Below are 7889 nucleotides of genomic sequence, written 5' to 3' on the forward strand. Positions count from 1 at the left end.
AGCTTCTTCATCTGAGCATGTTAAGTGCCTCAAAAAAATTCGTCTTTACTGGATCGTTCGTTTCGACAGATTCTGTCTTTTATTTCACATTGCCTCTTTTACTGTGTTTGAGTGGATTTCTTTGCTCCATTAAATTTCAGTAGTCTTGGATAATGTCCAGAAGTGTTGGGAATGATTGTGTCCTCGCTAAACATGTGAATTTTTGATTATGCACTAACCCTCTAATGAGATTGTTTTGAGTTTGGTGTGAAGGAAGTTTTCAAGGATCAAGAGAGGAGGATGATATAATATGATCAAGAAGAGTGAAAAGTCTAAGCTTGGGGATGCCCCCGTGGTTCATCCCTGCATATTTCATGAAGACTCAAGCATCTAAGCTTGGGGATGCCCAAGGCATCCCCTTCTTCATCAACAACTTATCAGGTCACCTCTAGTGAAACTATATTTTTATTCCGTCACATCTTATGTGCTTTATTTGGAGCGTCTGTGTGTTTTTATTTTTGTTTGTGTTTGAATAAATTCGGATCCTAGCATTCCTTGTGTGGGAGAAAGACACGCTCCACTTTTTCATATTGAACACTGGTGTTCTTAGTTTTACTTTTAATGTTCATGGCGAAAGTTGAAAGCCGCTTCGTTTATTGCTATTTGGTTGGAAACAGAAAATGCTTCATGTGGTAATTGGTATATTGACTTGAATAGTTTGATACTTGGCAATTGTTTTGAGCTCTCAAGTAGATCATGTTTAAGCTCTTCTATCATGTAGTTTAAACCTATTAGTGGAGAACTACCGTAGAGCTTGTTGAAATTTGGTTTGCATGATTGGTCTCTCTAAAGTCTAGATATTTTCTGGTAAAAGTGTTTGAGCAACAAGGAAGACAGTGTAGAGTCTTATAATGCTTGCAATATGTTCTTATGTAAGTTTTGTTGTACCGGTTCATACTTGTGTTTGATTCAAACAACCTTGCTAGCCAAAGCCTTGTACTGAGAGGGAATGCTTCTCGTGCATCCAAAACCTTGAGCCAAAACTTATGCCATTTGTGTCCACCATAACTACCTACTATGTGGTATTTTTCTGCCATTCCAAAGTAAATTGCTTGCGTGCTACCTTTAAATCCTTTCAAAAAATTCATTCCTTGTTTTTGCAATACATAGCTCATGGGAAAGTAGCCTAAAAAACTATTGTAGTAAAGAATATGTCGCTTATGTATCTTAGTTCTTATAAGTTGCTTGTTGAGCGGTAACCATGTTTCTGGGGACGCCATCAACCTGTCATACCTTTGTTGAATATCATGTGAGTTGCTATGCATGTTCGTCTTGTCTGAAGTAAAGGGAGATTTGCCATGAGTTAAATGGTTTGAGTATGCATATTGTTAGAGAAGAACATTGGGCCGCCAACCAAAGCCATGTATCATGGTGGAAGTTTCAGCTTGGACATTAATCCTCAAATCTCTTATGAGAATATTATTTGTTGTTGAATGCTTAAAGCATAAAAGAGGAGTCCATTATCTTTTTTCTATGTTGTCCCGGTATGGATGTCCTCAAGTTGAGATCTATCAAAATTGAGAGATCAAATGCGATCTATCTCCTTGGACCTTTGTACAGGTGGCATAGAGGTACCCCTTTGTGACACTTGGTTGAAACATATGTAATGCAATGATAATCCATGGAAGTCCGAGCTAATTAGGACAAGGTGCGGGCACTATTAGTATTCGATGCATGAGGCTTGCAACTTATAGGAGGTTTTATACATAACCCATATGAATTATTACTACCGTTGACAAAATTGTTTCCATGTTTTCAAATAAAAAGCTCTAGCACATGAGTAATCCCTGCTTCCCTCTGCGAAGGGCCTTTCTTTTACTTTATGTTGAGTCAGTTTACCTACTTCTTTCTATCTTAGAAGCAAACACTTGTGTCAACTATGTGCATTGATTCTTACATACTTGCTTATTTGCACTCATCATATTACTTTGTGTTGACAATTATCCATGAGATATACATGTTGAAAGTTGAAAGCAACTGCTGAAACTTAAATCTTCCTTTGTGTTGCTTCAAAACCTTCTATTAAGAATCTATTGCTTTATGAGTTAAATCTTATGCAAGACTTGTTGATGCTTGTCTTGAAAGTACTATTCATGAAAAGTCTTTGCTATATGATTTAGTTGTTTAGTCATTATCTATTTGTTAACAAACTATAGACCATTGCTTTGAATCACTTCATTCATCTCATATGCTTTACAATAGTATTGATCAAGATTATGATAGTAGCATGTCACTTCAGAAATTATCCTTTTTATCGTTTACCTACTCGAGGGCGAGTAGGAACTAAGCTTGGGGATGCTTGATACGTCTCAAATGTATCTATAATTTCTTATGTTCCATGCTAGTTTTATGAGAATACTCACATGTTTTACATACAATTTATATCATTTTGATGCATTTTCCAGTACTAACCTATTAACAAGATGCCGAAGCGCCAGCTCTCGTTTTCTCGCTGTTTTTGGTTTCGAAATCCTACACAGGAAATATTCTCGGAATTGGACAAAACAAAAGCCCACGGTCTTATTTTCCACGGAGTCTTCCAGAACACCGAAGAGGAGACGAAGAGGGGCCACGAGGCGGCCACACCATAGGGGGGCGCGGCCCCACCTTGGCCACGCCGCCATATGGGGTGGGCCCCTCGGGCGTCCCCCGACTCTGCCCCTTCGCCTATATAATCCTTCCGTCGCGAAAACCCTATCACCGAGAGCCACGATACGAGAAAAGTTCCAGAGACGCCGCCACCGTCAACCCCATCTCGGGGGGTTCTAAAGATCGTCTCCGGCACCCTGCCGGAGAGGGGAATCATCACCGGAGGGCTCTACATCACCATGCCCGCCTCCGGACTGATGCGTGAGTAGTTCATCCTTGGACTATGGGTCCATAGAAGTAGCTTGATGGTTGTCTTCTCCTCTTGTGCCATCATGTTTAGATCTTGTGAGCTGCCTATCATGATCAAGATCATCTATTTGTAATGCTACATGTTGTGTTTGTTGGGATCCGATGAATATGGAATACTATGTCAAGTTGATTATCGATCTATCATATATGTGTTGTTTATGATCTTGCATGCTCTCCGTTGCTAGTAGAGGCTCGGCCAAGTTGATACTTGTAACTCCAAGAGGGAGTATTTATGCTCGATAGTGGGTTCATGTCTCCATTGAATCTGGGAGTGACAGCAACCCCTAAGGTTGTGGATGTGCTGTTGCCACTAGGGATAAAACATCAATGCTTTGTCTAAGAATATTTGTATTGTTTACATTACGCACAGTACTTAATGCAATTGTCTGTTGTTTGCAACTTAATACTAGAAGGGGTGCGGATGCTAACCCAAAGGTGAACTTTTTAGGCATAGATGCATGTTGGATAGCGATCTATGTTCTTTGTCGTAATGCCCTAAGTAAATCTCATAGTAATCATCATGATATGTATGTGCATTGTTATGCCCTCTCTATTTGTCAATTGCCCAACTGTAATTTGTTCACCCAACATGTTATTTATCTTATTGGAGAGACACCACTAGTGAACTGTGGACCCCGGTCCATTCTTTTACATCTGAAATACAACCCTGCAATCATTGGTCTCTGTTGTTCTTTGCAAGCAAACATCATTCTCCACACCATACGTTTAATCCTTTGTTTACAGCAAGCCGGTGAGATTGACAACCTCACTGTTAAGTTGGGGCAAAGTATTTTGATTGTGTTGTGCAGGTTCCACGTTGAAGCCGGAATCCCTGGTGGTTGCGCCGCACTACACTCCTTCACCAACAACCTTCACGTGGCCTTCATGTCCTACTGGTTCGATAACCTTGGTTTCTTACTGAGGGAAAACTTGCTGCTGTATGCATCACACCTTCCTCTTGGGGTTCCCAATGGACGTGTGCTTCACGCGTTATCAAGCAACTACCTTTGGGTGTAATTTAATTCACTTATAAATCAGGCAAACCGCAGGGTCTAAATTGCATAAAAGTCACACATTCTTATTTAAGTCATAACTTATTAAGTATATGGGATATCATAAAACTAAATCCGTTTACATTACGAATTATAGTTCAAACTATTTGAATAAAACTAACTATGAGTATTTTGAAACTCATTTGATCATGCCTTGGTGAATTCAAACACCAACTACCCAAAATTGAGAAATAACCCTCAACCTTGACCTTTTGACCAATATTATAACATAAATCCATTCATACATGATATGGTGCACTACTCACAAGTATAAAAGCATCCACAAGATATTTAGTAACAAATGCCACTTGGCTATCCAAAGATAAATCATATGAGAGGATAATGATCATGCCACATAGGATGAAAATATCTACATGACTTGCTTTCCAAGCTATGCCACCTCATGCTCAAAGGATTGCTATGGATGAGGGTGATGACCCACAAGTATAGGGGATCGCAACAGTCTTCGAGGGAAGTAAAACCCAATTTATTGATTCGACACAAGGGGAGCCAAAGAATATTTGTAAGCCTTAATAGCGGAGTTGTCAATTCACTCGCACTGGAAACAGACTTGCTCGCAAGAGTTTATCAAGAGCAACAGCTTTATAGCAGTAGTAGTAGTGAAATATAAGCAACAGTAGTAATAAAGACAGCAGTAGTGATTATAGTAAACAAGCAGGATTAAAATACCGTAGGCATAGGGATGGATGAACGGGCGCTGCATGGATAAGATAACTCATGTAATAATCAAGGCAAGGCATTTGCAGATAATAATAAAACAGTATCCAAGTACTAAATAACCATAGGCATGTGTTCTGTATATAGTCGTACGTGCTCGCAATGAGAAACTTACACAACATCTTTTGTCCTACCAGCCGGTGGCAGCCGGGCCTCTAGGGAAACTACTGGTAATTAAGGTACTCCTTTTAATAGAGTACCGGAGCAAAGCATTAACACTCCGTGAACACATGTGATCCTCATATCACAGCCTTCCCCTCCGGTTGTCCCAATTTCGTCACTTTGGGGCCTCGGGTTCGGACGACAGTATGTGTATACAACTTGCAGTGTAAGATCATAAAACAATGAATATCATCATGAATCAATAACATGTTCAGATCTGAAATCATGGCACTCGGGCCCTAGTGACAAGCATTAAGCATAACAAGTTGCAACAATATCATAAAAGTACCAACAACGGATACTAGGCACTATGCCCTAACAATCTTATGGCTATTACATGAACAATCTCATCCAATCCCTACCATCCCCTTCAGCCTACAGCGGGGATTTACTCACACATGGATGGGGGAAGCATGGATGGTCGATGGAGAGGCGTCGGTGGTGATGATGGCGATGATCTCCTCCAATTCCCCGTCCCAGCAGGGTGCCAGAACGGAGTTTCTGGTCCCGAGATTGAGTTTCGCGACGGCGGCGGAGTTCTGGATGTCTTCTGGCAAATTGGTCGAACCCCCGTGCGTTTTTAGCTCAAGGGCTTTAAGTAGTCCAGAGGGGAGCATCGGGGGCTGGCCAAGGCGGCGTCACCATAGGGCGGCGCGGCCCAGGGGCCCACCGCGCCGCCTTATGGTGTGCGCACCTCGTGGCCCCTCTCCGTCTCGTCTTCTGGCTCCGTAAGTTTTCTGTGAAAATAGGCCCATTGCAATTATTTCTGGGGATTTTCCTAAAAGTTGATTTTCTGCACAAAAATAAGACACCAGGGCAATTCTGCTGAAAACAGCGTTAGTCCATGTTAGTTGTATCCAAAATAGACAAATTAGAGGCAAAACAATAGCAAAAGTGTTCGGGAAAGTAGATACGTTTTGGACGTATCAAGGGCGTGACAACCAAGCACCTTACTCATCAAACCAACACAAGAGTCATCACCTATGTGTCATGATACTAGAGCTTGCCCAAGCCTATAAATAGAGCCACACCCTTCATCCATTTGCTCATCTTGTAGCATGATACAAGGAAACAAACACATAGAGCCACTCCATGTGCATTAGCTAGGATCAAGATGAAGAAGCTAGAAGGTGGAGGCATACCACAAGATGCAGGTTTATCAAATTTCCTGAAGAACAAGCTACAGAAGATACCAAGGTAGAATTCCTAGGCAAAACATATATTTAGAGGATCATATCATCATCTCTTAAGTAGGACCTTAGGCTATTCCAAGACATTTAGAAGTAAGAGAGATTATAGATGTTAACCATAGCCATGTCTATCCTAGAAAATACTAGAGTAGTATCAAATCCTACTTGTTCAAACCAATCTTTAATCATGGAGGTGAGAGCCATATTATATTAGTGAAACATAACCAAAACCCTAGACCTTTCAACATTAGATCTACTCCACGTAAAATATTGTTCCCTAACTTGTGTATCATAGATCACAGGTATAAACCAAGCCATAAATACCTTAAGCTTAAATATCATTTAGGTGGTTAATGTAAAACTAATATTAAACCCTACCTTTCTATCATAGTGGACCAAATGAAGTTGTGTTTTATAAAATTAAACCATCATTAGGAAAAGCATTGCTAATTATAAACATAGGATCCATCTTAATTAATTCAAGCGAAAGTTTACTAAAACCAGATTAGTGATTATAGAACTTTCCTAACCATTTTTCTAAACCCTTAGAAATAATTGAGCACATAAAATCAAGACATGAATTATACTCTTAACTAAGGAACTAGTAACAAGAATTCACTTGGAAATAATTTATTTGGAAATGTGCACAAGGCAAAAACTCTAACTAACATTTGGTAGTTAAAGATAGCCTTCTAGAAAATAATTTTAATACTCCTATGTCAATATTTTAAAACTCATATCTATTTTAAATTTTGAATGAACCTCACAAAGTACCAATCCAATCAAATATTAAATATTTGTTTGAATAAACAATTATGAAGTAAATATTATTATCAAGTTCTATTGAAATTCAAATACTTAAGAACCTGCAAGAATAACCAGAATTCAAATTTGAATTCAAACAACAAAATAGAAAACAGAAAATAAAATAGAAAAAGAAAATAGATAAAGATTAAAAGGAGACTTACCTGTCAAAGCCGCAACAGCCCGAAGCAAACCCAGAAGCAGCCCAAGATTTGGCCCAGCCCACCAAAGAAATAGTCCATACTATTTCGGTAATAAACAGAAGGCCAACACCTTTGTCCTCTTCTTCGGTGGTGACAACACGCAGTAGAGCGTTGGCCACGTCCTCGTCGATGATAAGAGCGACCCGGACGTCGCCAAACCTCTCAGAAGCACGCCCAATTTCTCTCGCGTCCATCTTATCTCGCCACGCCAAGATTCGTGCTCGAATCGTGTTCATCATCACCGTCTCATCTGTGCCGTCTCCGGCGACGTGCCGACGATTCCAACCTAGCCACGGCCTATAAATAGAAGGGGAGAACCGCCGTGAACTCCTTGATCTTCACCACCCCTCCATTCCCTCTCTAACTCACCCAGACTCTCCCAATCATCCACTACCTGTCGCCGGCGTCGAGGAAGAAGCCGACGATAGGAGCAACCCCAACATCCAACTCGTGGTCGAGGAGGTGCGCCTAACGCCGTCTATCATCTAGGAGGAAGGAATCAAGCCGAAGCTTCCTCAAGCCGACGAATTTCATCGATCTCTGTCGCTGTTCATCATCAAAATCGGCGATTTGAAGCACGTCTCCGGCCACCGCTGTCTTCGTCGAGCATACCATCAGGTCCAGGGTGAGCGTGCGCATCCATAAAGCTACTTACCGAAGCTTCTAGCCCTCTGTAGCTAGCTTTTGCATCTTGGCCGAACCACGCCGCCGTAGTTGAGTTCGCCGGAACAACTCCGGTGACCTCCAGGTGGTGGCGTTGATGCTATCTTGCTCAGCATCGAGTCACGGTTTGAACGCACCCA

The sequence above is a fragment of the Lolium rigidum genome, chromosome 1 (genome assembly GCF_022539505.1).
Source record: "Lolium rigidum isolate FL_2022 chromosome 1, APGP_CSIRO_Lrig_0.1, whole genome shotgun sequence".
NCBI classification, from domain to species: domain Eukaryota; kingdom Viridiplantae; phylum Streptophyta; class Magnoliopsida; order Poales; family Poaceae; genus Lolium; species Lolium rigidum.